This window comes from Rhinolophus hipposideros (assembly GCF_964194185.1).
Source record: "Rhinolophus hipposideros genome assembly, chromosome: 11".
Classification (NCBI taxonomy): Eukaryota; Metazoa; Chordata; class Mammalia; order Chiroptera; family Rhinolophidae; genus Rhinolophus; species Rhinolophus hipposideros.
The window spans coordinates 50942889-50954660 of NC_138057.1; the positions used below are offsets into that span (position 1 = coordinate 50942889).

General features: G+C 38.6%; 1 protein-coding gene across 1 annotated transcript in view; it reads right to left on the reverse strand.

Moving 5' to 3' along the window:
- The window catches only part of KIF24 (kinesin family member 24), a 56741-nt gene extending 45136 nt beyond the window's left edge, over window positions 1–11605 (reverse strand). The window contains exon 1 of the mRNA XM_081066122.1: window positions 11486–11605. The gene's annotated coding sequence lies outside the window, so the exon portion shown is untranslated. The remainder of the gene's footprint in view (window positions 1–11485) is intronic.
- Window positions 11606–11772: the final 167 nt, after the last annotated feature.

Consider the following 11772-nt stretch of genomic DNA (forward strand, 5'->3'; position numbering starts at 1 on the left):
ACCATTAATAAAATACAGGATGAGACACTAGGGATTGAGGGGATGTCAACTCATTTGTTTTATTTCTTGTGCCCCTCCTAACACATTAGAGTTAAGAATTTAACACTGTGCCTATAAGGATGTAAATGGAGTTCCTCAACATAAAGGTGATAGGATATAATAAGCACTAAGCAGAACAATCAAATGGAATACAGGGCCAAAATTTGTAGTAAATTAAGTATTTCAAATATTTTAAGAAATTAGTCTGACCTCAAATGTCCTCTACCCTACTAGTTCATAAAGATTCAGATAAAAATGACAGATAGGTAAAGGAAGAGTTAGAGGTCAAAGTTAATGACTGTTGATTTCAATTAGTGTTTGAGCATCCCTACTATCTTAGCTATAATGTTACTGGGTAACCTAGAGCAAAGAGGGCAAATACACAGCCTACAAATACATAACACAAATACGCATCTGTGCTGCCTTTCTCCCCTCCTGTACCCATGGAAAATAATATAAGTCTATTTAAATGTTCTTTCTCATTAAGCTCTGAAACATCGTTAGAATCCCCTTTTTTGGGTGTGTGTGCACAATAGTGTGCAATTACATGAGTTTTGACAGTTATATACACCTTTAAAACCACCACAATTAAAATACAGAATATTTCCATCACCCTCAAAAGATTCTTCACGCCTCTTTACATTCCATCCTTCCTTCTGCCCCTGGACCTAGGCAACCATTGATCTGCTTTCTGTGGTTGTATTAGTTTGCATTTTCTAAAAGTTTAATATAATATAAATGGAATTATGCCATATGTTCTCTTTTGTATCTGGCTTTTTTCAGTTAACATAAAGATTTTGAGATTTATTCATAATGTACATATCACACACACACACATTTCACTTAGGAGAAAGATCAGAATGAATCAGTGAGTTGCCCAAGGTTAACACAGCTCTCAAGTGACAGTTCTAAGACTGGAACTTAGGTTTTCTCATGACTAGTCCCATGTTCTTTCCACTATTCCAGGCTGACTCTTTCAGAAATAGCAACAAATACAGCCCCACGACTAGCTCCCCTGGGTGGTCTACAATCTAACCTGCTCTGCTTAGCAGGCTGGCTGCCTCCTGCAGATCTGTGCTGTGGAACTGAATCTCTCACAGCTGCCACCACCAGGGAAATGTCCTGTAAATCAGCAAAATCCAACGGGAGACAGACAGGCAGGTTTTTACATGTAGGGCCCACTCACATTCAATGCCACAAGTGTGCAGAGTTCTCCTTTGTGACAACAAACCCAGAGACTGCTAGGTCTCAGCTGTTTGGGATAACAATCAGAAATAGTCTTGGAAGAAATCCAGTTGGCAGAAGAAATTCAAATTTTCTTATCCTGGTGGCAGAGAAAATAAGCCAGAAGAGGAATACACCGCAACTTTATATACAACTAAGGAAGTTTATTCACATTCAAAGATGTGGATAAGATTCAAGTATTTAACATGTTCCCTAAAACTCTCCATTTATCTACCTAATCTATTTAACTCTACCCATCAAAATTGCCTGAAACTGAACTTGGAATCAGGTAACTCTCAAGTCATTTAGCTGTATAACCTTGAGCAAAGTCACTAAGTTTCTCTGACTTTCATTTCCCTCGCTCAAAGACGCAGTGAGATATTTACATAAAACTAATATGAAAGATGCTTTTTAATGAAAAACTTTTAACACTATTAAAAGATGGTTTCTATTACAGTAAGTCCTCCCTTAACATCATTGATAGGTTCTGCAACTAAGCAAAATGATGTATAATAAAACCAATTTTACAATAGGCTAATTGATAAAAACAACAGTTAAATTCCTCTGGTATCTCATTGTTACAATGAAACGATGTTATTCGAGGATCTGCCATATTTGATTGATGAAAAGCTGAATGCGTAATACAGAATCAAAAGATAAGGGATCAGAGATACAGAAGTAGATGTATTATATTTGCAAGATGTATTAATTATAATAGCAACACTATGTGTAGGCTTCTACTAACTTAAAACTGTTTCAATAATGACAATTGTACAAGTACTTTTCTCTCCTTCATTGGCATAGTTGACATACATGCCTGATTACTATACATAATGTGGAGATAGATGATGTTACGTATCAACACTTGATACAAATATGTCATGTGTATGTTTAGTTTCAATTGATTTTCTTTTAATCAACTTTACTGAAATATAATTTACATGTAATAAACTAGATCCATTTTAAGTGTACAGTTATATGAGTCTTGACAAATATTTACCCATGTAGCTACCACATCAATCAAAATACAATCAAGACAGTCCCATCAATCACCTCTAAGAGTTCCTAATACCCCTTAGTGATCAATCCTGTCCTCCACTCTTGGCCCCAGGTAATCACTGACCTGCTTTCTATCACTACACATGCGTTGTATTTTCTAGAATTTCTCACAAAATTATAGAGTGTCACTGTTATTTTAAATCTGTATAATATATGGAGACTAAAGAGATTTCCCACTATGTAAAATCCACTTTGTGTGATTTTCTTTCTTAGGCCTTTGGAAACAGTTAAAATTATCATACTATTTTTCATAGCCATTTTTTCATTGACCTAAATAACATCTGCTAGTAAAGAAAGAAATTTCTTAAATCAGTTTAATTTTTTTTTATGTCAACCTGAGAAAAACAAGGAGTTAGTAAAACAAATATATTCGTAATATAGAGTTAATGACTTGGATATTCTTTATTTAAAAAAAAAAATGTTTGAAGCAATCCCATGGGTAGATAGGATGTTTTTGCTACAAGGGTTTTATCTTCTACTTTTAGGGGAAGACAATTCAGTAACTAACATGAACCCAGGAACAGGTATTGTAATTTCAAAAATTTGAACATATCAGAATCTGCTGTCGCCTGCTTGTATAATTGTCCAGATTAATCATTTCTAATAAAAGTTTTTGATCACTATAAAAGAATTATAAAATCTAAACCTAAAACCTATATATTCCTTGCCAATCAGAAAAACTGCTTGAGTTCTAAAGCATCCAAGTTATTTTTAGTTTCTCAAATTCACGTGACATCCCAAATACTTCAATTATCAAACAGGACCTGGGAAAAAGGGTCAATAAATCCCTCTACGACATCATTAAATTTTAACAATATGCCAATTTAAAGTATACAATTCAATAGTTTTAGTATATTCAGAGTTGTGCAAACATCACCACAATCCAATTTTAGAACACTTTTCCCACTCCAAAAAGAAACCTTGGACCATTAAATTTTACATGTTACACTACCATCTAAAAGGGAAAAATCTCTTCCCCTAAAACATTTGCTTCTATACTTATCAAAAACAAAATTAACCAAGGAAGAAATTGAGAAAATATATTGAAATTTTCTATAGAAACTTGAGCTGTGGTTAAGAGTTCTCAAGAATGCACATGGTGAATACTTTTTTTAGACTCTTCAAACTGAGAATGAGTATCTCAAGAGCTTTATTGGGTAAATCAGTAGGGCATAACGAACACATTCTAGGTGACATGATGGCCATCATTTTGAAAAAGTAATTCAATATAAGCCTAATAATGCATAAACCAAAGCCTATTTCATTTTAAGATGCTTAGAAAACCTATCCTTATTTTAAATAAAAGAAAAGCCTGACTCAATTGTACATGGATTTCACAGTATAAAATAATCTTTGTTATTTTTATAATGGTTAAACAGTTCTCTTTAAAGGTGTATTTATTTCTATTACAAAGAATACAGAGAAGAGGAAAGTAAAATGTGGCTTTAGGTAACTTTTACAGTAGCTGAAAACATTTGTGTTCATGGCCTTTTAAAAAAAAATATTCAAAATTATTACAGAAATAATTCATGTTTCCAAGTTTAAAAAAATTCCATTCAACAATAAAATTTCAAATTATTTATGCTGAGCAACTCCTGAAATAACTGAAAGTTCACAAATGCCAGAAATAACCAGATCATTTGTTAGGTAATTAAAAAATACAGCCACACAGTAAACAGAACTTACATGTAAGAATCCTAGATTGCACCTAACAAATGCAGCTTACAAAAGTTCTTTAAATGACCATTAAATTTTAAAATAAACATTTCTGCATGGAAAAGCTTTTTAAAAGACACGTTTAGCAAGTTACATTTATGAAATATAAAAGGATAGTATCTATTTCTAGTATATGTGCTGCCAAAGGGAGCACACTATCTATTTCTAAATATGATTCTATTATGTTCAGAGAAAAAGTTCTTAATGGCAGAGGACATATATGGTTCTCTAGAAAAAGAAAACAAAGGGGCAGTTAAATAGATTATCTTCACTAAACCCCCAATCCATCTAGCCCTAGGCAACCACTCATAATGATCACTTTTTAAGGGATCACTAACAAAGTCATCAGGCCCACTCTACCATTAGAAACGGATACAATACAAAACCAACATTCTCTATCAATTTTCATTAAAATGTTTCTGTACCCCATGTTAAGCATAAGGTCCCTAATTAAGAACACCAGAAATTCAGTCTTATCAGTGGGAGATTAAAAAGTGAATAATACAGTATTTACTTTTTCCCCAACAAGGGAATTAGTTATTTCAAACTCTGGGGATTATTCTATCTATAGACTACTGATCTCAACAGAAGCAAGTGATACTTCGACAACTGCTTAAAACAACTGCATAGGAATGAGACTGCATGACACTTAATGGAATCCTTAAAGCTAGATGTGGATTTTAGAATACAAGCCATGGAAGTTATACCCAAAAGTAGTTTTTGAGAGAGTGTTTCTTTTTATAACTAAAAAAAGTTTGAAGTCTGTTTGCTGTTAAGTAGTTAATGCTGTGCAATTACTGCAATTCTTTTCAAGAGCCCCAGTGGGTTGTTTCTAAGTTCGGTGAAAAGCATGGGAGGAATCACCTAAAAATAAACACAACAGAATTGTTGAACCCAATTGTCTTAAAATAGTGCAAATAATACTCTCTAAATGGAGAGGTTTAATTTTTTTTTTTTTGGAGAGGTTTAATTTTGAAAGACTTCTCAGGAACAGGTAATAACTAATGATGGGTTCAATTCAATGCTTTATTTTTAAAATCTTGGTCTAACTCAATTGTAGAAGTTATCATTTGCAGATTTTTGCCATTTCGCAGTTATAAAAGACTTTCAGCAAAATATATCTCGTGTTTAACTGGAAAAACAACTATGACAATCACTTTTTATAAATTGTTAAGATGACACAGATTCTTTTACTCAGAGTTACATCCTTTTGGGAACTGTTGCCACAGTGGCACAAGGAATTATTTTAAAGGAGTGATGCTAAGAAAACAAAGAACAATTAAAACAATAATTCCATTAACTGGAATCTAAATTATTAATATGTAATTATTTGTGCTACTTGATTAATCTTCCAAGACCTGTTATAATAGATGGCAATTATCATCACTTCCCTTTTACAAATGAAAAGACACCAAAGCATAATTTATTAAAAACAAACTATATGAATTTGTTTTGGAAGTGATCAGATATCCATATGTTGGACTCTATTATACCATTATTTTTTATCTAATCAAATCAAAATATAAGCAGGTAACTAATTTAAAAGACTACAGTAAACACAGCTCCTCATTGCTGGTGAAATCTCAACAGTCTTTTTGGCCTAGATATTGTACAGTATTAATAACAGAGTACTTTGAGAATTCCAGTGTAACTTTAGTTCGCCTCAATAAAACTGACAATCTTAAGGATGTCTTGCAACAAAAAAATGCAAGAATTACTGGCAGAATGTCCCCACAATTGAGCATTTGAAGTACTTGTCAATAACCAAACTCATCACCTCCCCACAAAATCTGCTCCCCTCCACCTTTCTGCTCCTTGGGGGCGGGCGTCGGGGGGTGACAATACCATCCACTCAGTCACTCAGAGCTAAACTGGGAAGCATTCCAGACTCCTTCCTCTCCCTTTAATCCCAAATCTAACCAACAGGTGTCTAGTCAATTTAATCTCCTAAATATTTGTCCCATTTCCCCTGGACTCTCCTCATTCCTACCACCATGACCTTGGTGGTTTAGCCCCACTGTCTTTCACCTAGATCATGACCCGGCTCTTAACTGCTCTCACTCCCTGTGGCTTTGCCCCTCCAAACCATCCTCTACACTACAGAGCCAGATCATTCTTTTGAAAGCTCAATCATGACCAGACTGCTCCCTTATTTAAAACCCTTCAGCGGCATCCCATCACCTACCTAAAGGAGAAAGCCGAAGCTCCGCAGCATGTCCTACATAGTGTTCCAGTCCAGCCCTTTCTCTTCTCTCTCCAGTTTAGTCAACTTCTTAGGTGCTTTTATTTATCTGTGCATTTATTTACATTGTGCTCTTAAGGAATGAGACTGTATGATACTTAATGGAATCCTTAAGGCTAGATGTGGATTTTAGGATACCAATCATGGAAGTTATACCCAAAAGTACTCACTTTACCTGTCTACCTTTTACCCATTGATTAAAATGAGGTCTTTTCTGAGCTCCCCAGATGTGGTTATATGTCCCTCCTGTGTTCTTATACCTTTTCCATATCTATCAATGCAGTTATATTCTGTAGAAATTGTCTGTATCTATTTGAAATCCTCCACTAGAATATGATCTTGTGGTCAAGGAATGTGTCTTATTAATCTCTCTATCCCCAGTATCTAAAAGTGTCTGGAAATAATATCCAATAATTATTTAATGAATAAATGAATAAATATCCCTACACTATTTTAAAAACTATACAAAAGCATTTGATACCACTTTTAATCATAGGTTGGTAGAAACTTTTGTATCAGGGTAATTTGATTGCTCAGGAAAATCTGGCAGGGTTGGTGGTGCCCCGACTCACTGCTACTGGGCAACAAAATGAAACAAGGTTGTATCACTCAAACGAACTGCTATGCTCACAATTCCAACAAGAATCTTTCATCCAGGGCGGCCAGATGGCTCATTTGGTTAGAGCGCCAGCTCCGAACAACAGGATTGCCGGTTCCATTCCCACATGGGCCAGTGAGCTGCGCCCTCCACAACTAGATTGAAGACAACTGGATTGAAGACAATGAGCCGCCGCTGAGCTGCGCCGGAGGGGTGGCCAGATGGCTCAGTTGGTTAGAGCGCGAGCTCTCAACAACAAGGTCTCTGGTTCAATTCCCGCAAGAATTCCCGCAAGTGCCCCCAGCAACTAAGATTGAAAACGGCAACTGAACTTAGAGCTGAGCTGCGCCCTCCACAACTAGATTGAAGGACAACGACTTGGAGCTGATGGGCCCTGGAGAAGCACACTGTTCCCCAAAATTCCCCAATAGGAAAAAAAAAGAATCTTTCATCCAGTCATTCAAGAAAGATTTTTTGAGGGCCTTTTATGAACTAAACCCTCTTCTAGACATACAGGATACAGCAGTGTACAAAACAGATAAGGTCACTGCCTTCAACATGCTATTATTCTAGTGGAAGGAGATAATAGTCAAATAATTTCAGATAGTGATAAGTGCTATGAAAAACTAAAGCAGGGTGAACGGTCTACTTCACATTGGATGATCAGAAAAGGCCTCATTCGAAAGGGAATATTTGTGAAATCTGAAATAACATGAAGGAGTCATTCATGTAAAGATCAGGAAGAAGAGCATTCCAGGGGAGCTCATTGACCCTAAGGGGAAAATGGACTTGGCATGATCAAGCAATCAAGAGGCCAATTAGATTCTAGCACAGTAGGTGAGAGGGAGAGTAGTATGAGATGAGGCCAGATTATGTAGGGTCTATAGGGCCATGTAAATATGTCTTGATTTTAATTTAAAGTGAAACAGGAAGTTGTTGGTAGATTTTAAGTGGGGAAAAGGACATGATCTTTAAGGATCACTTTTCTAGTTCTGTGGGGAATGGATTCTAGATGGTGGGCAAAAATGGAAGGAGGGATATAATTTAGGAAGCTACTGCAGTTAAACAGACAAAAACCACTCGGAAAAGATGTTTGCTTCTGTGAGGATTAATTGCGATAATGTAAATAAAACGCTAAATTCAATGCCTGACTCATAAGCACTCAACAATAAAATGGTGTGAGATCATAGAACATATTTAATATATTGGACTTTGTCCCTGGTTCCTGGCACAGAGCTCCTAAAAACCCTTGTAATTGCCTAAGTGATAAGAGCATGAGGAGCATCTCTTGTTCTAATATTTAATTTTTTTTTAAAGATTTTATTGGGGAAGGGGAACAGGACTTTATTGGGGAACAGTGTGTACTTCCAGGACTTTTTTCCAAGTCAAGTTGTTGTCCTTTCAATCTTAGTTGTGGAGGCGCAGCTCAGTTCCAGGCTCAGTTGCCGTTGCTAGTTGCAGGGGTTGCAGCCCACCATCCCTTGCGGGACTCGAGGAGTCGAGCTGGCAATCTTGTGGTTGAGAGCCAGCACTCCAACCAACTGAGCCATCTGGGAGGCAGCTCAGCTCAAGGTGCCGTGTTCAATCTTAGTTGCAGGGGGGCGCTGCCCACCATCCCTTGCGGGACTCGAGGAATTGAACTGGCAACCTTGTGGGTGAGAGCCCACTGGCCCATGTAGGAATCGAACCGGCAGCCTTCGGAGTTAGGAGCATGGAGCTCTAACAGCCTGAGCCACCGGGCCGACCTCTAATATTTGATTTTTGATTCTATCCCTGACCCTGGGCTCCTAAAACCGTTGTAAATTCCTAAGTGAGCATCTTTTGTTCTGAGGGGACTCTGTGTGGACTCTTGGATGGGAGCTGGTCCCCAGAAAGACTGAGCCATAATTAGAAGGTTGGAATTTTCAGCCTTAGCTCCCTGCTTCCCCATAGAGAAGAGAGGGGCTGGAAACGATGCTAGTAATTGATCATGTCTATGTGATGAAACCTCCATAAAAATCCCAAACGTATGAGGTTCAGAGAGCTTATTTAATAACACATCTACACAGCACGGGTGATACACCCCAAGTCCAGGGGCACAGAAGCTCCTGTGCTTGGGACCCTCCCAGACCTCACCCTATGTAGCTCTTCATCTGGCTGTTCATCTGTATCTTTTATCATAATCTTTAATAAACTGGTAAACATAAGTGTTTCCTTGAGTTCTGTAAGCTGCGCTAGCAAATTAATTGAACCCAAGCAGGGGGTCATGGGAACCTCCAATTTGTAGCCAAATCTGACAGAAGTTATGGGTAACCTGGGAACCTACTATTTGTAATTGTCATCTGAAGAGGTATGGGAGCAGTCTTGTGCGACTGAGTCCCTTAACCTATGGGATCTGACAGTATCTCCAGATATCTCCAGACTGAGTTAAATTGTAGAACATACAGCTGGTGTCACAGAATTGTTTGGTGGAGGAAAAATCCCCATGTATTTTGTGACCAGGAGAGTCATAAGTGAAGTGTTCTATGTGAGTAATAAAGGAGATGCACAGGAAGGAAAGAACTGGTTTTTCCCTACACAGGAAAAAGAAATACTAGAGGGAAACTGAGTTTTTCTTATACAAATAGTACCTTTTATTATTATTATTAGTTTAGGCCTATGGAAAAGTCTTCTTATTTAATAAAATATGAACATCAAAATCCTTGAGACAATAACTTGGGAAGTATACAATGACCACAATACTCAAAGTACGAGTAGTAGAACTCTATTATTCATTTAACAAAATTTCTTGTGGATCTACTCGGCACAAATTATGAACAGTTTGCTGAGTCAGCACAGGAAACTTGATTAATAAATCAATTAATCTGTTAGGGATCTGAGAAGAGTTCAGCCCCTTACTTTACAAACAATAAATTGCAGCCCAGAGAAAGAAACTGCTGTTTCTGCTGAAACTGCTACCTGAACTGGAATATGAGAGGATCATGCCCTAGTTTGCCCCAAGGACATTCATACTATGAAGAGCTAAAGATTTTCATTAACTACAAGTTTTTAATGAAATGCTATGTGAACAGCACATGATTGTACTATACTAAGAAAAATGTAATATTTATGTAAAGCCTTTGATAAATGCTCAATAAATGGTAACTATTACTTCCACCTGTATAGTCTTTAGAAGGCTGACTGCATGTCTACGTGACATCAACTGCTTGATTAAATTGGTCATAGAGCCACAGGAATTCTAATCGAATTCAATCCTTTGACTTTCCAGATGGAAAAAATAAGGTTTAAAGGGGCTGAATGATTTGCAAAGTCAGCCACAATGAGTGAGCTAGAGACAGAGCCAAGACCAAACCCTGAATCCCCAGTCTGGTTTCCATTACATGTCACAGACCTGCTGTTTAGCTATAAGGTAGCGTTCAAACTTTTATAAGAGAGTAGTAAGAACACAGCTACTATACCAGACTTTTTCATTCCCTTCATTCAAGTTTTCATTGAGCTATGATTTTGATATAAGAATCATCAACAATGCAGATTGGGTATGTATTGTCTTACGAGTTAGCAATGAAACAGTTTTAGTAGTGCAATTCTATCACGGACACCTGGGGAATGGTTAGGCTACCAGAACAGCTACGGAATGCATTCAAGTACCTAGAGAGACGACAAGCAGAATGCAAACGTAAAGGAGAAAAGCATTTTCCAAAACACACTTAAAATGTGACAATAGCGGTGGATCACTAAGAAACTGAGATAAATTCTCTTGGCATACAGCAACAACAAAATGGTTTTAAGCAAAGACTAATAAAAGCACAGGGAGACCAATACTAAAAGCCACAATGAGGGGAGGGTTGTAGCAAGTTTTCTCTTCCACAAAGGGAAAGGCCAGCCGTGAAATTTCAAGTCATTTTGCCTATGAGATTAGGGTTTCCACCCCCTACTCCAACAAAAATAAAATATAATGTCTGTGTGGGTGGCAAAAAGGGACCGGGCATAGAGGAGAATCCAGTCTAGCTGTGGTGAATTAAATTCAACTCATGTCCTCAAAAAAATCTACAACAGGCATACCTCGTTGTATTGCGCTCCACAGGTGTTGCGTTTCTTACAAACTGAAGGTAAGACCCTCCACCAACAAAACGACTGCTCGCTTTGTTGCCATGCTCCTATCACGGTGGTCTGGAACCAAATCCGCAACATCTCCGAGGTATGCCTGTTTGTGTGAGACGCTGTGGAAGACGTTTACCTTGCCTTACAGACCTCTGAATTACATGGGAGAAGGGAGGAGAATGGGGTGCGCGGAAGGACACAAATTATTCAAGGAGGAACAGAAGCGCTCTAAGAGAGGTTCCAATCAGGCCTGTGGGTTCAAAAGCAGAACTTCGAGACTCACAAAATGCTTCATGGGAGAAGTGGCGGTCAAGATAATCGCTGAAGAAAGGGGAGAGCTGTGGGGACGAAGGGTAGGAGAGTGGGTAAGCGATCCGACAATCCCGAGAGGCCAACTCCCAGTCCCCTCACAACCGCCGGCCTCCTCATGCGCTCGGCGCGCGTCCTGCGCACCCGCTCTCGTGCAGCCGGCTCCAAGGCTTCCAACCAGGCCTAACCCGTCCCGGTTCTACCCTACCCCTTCTCACCTCGGAGGTTTCCAAATTCCTCCACGGTCAACCCTGTCTAAGGACAGGGGAAGACGACGCCGACAGGAGGTAGCTCCAAGGCCGGCGACAGACCTATCTCATCAACTCACGAGCTTGAGGTGGCGGCCAGGCCTCATCCCTATGGCAACGCCGCCAAGCGCCGGTTCGAACGCCCGCGCCAGCGCCCGCGCACCGGCAGTTCCGCATCGCTCCCCAATGGGCAACCAGAAAACTCGTTGACATTGCCCGCCTTCTCCTCTAGAAGACCAATCAGGGATCTGAGGAGA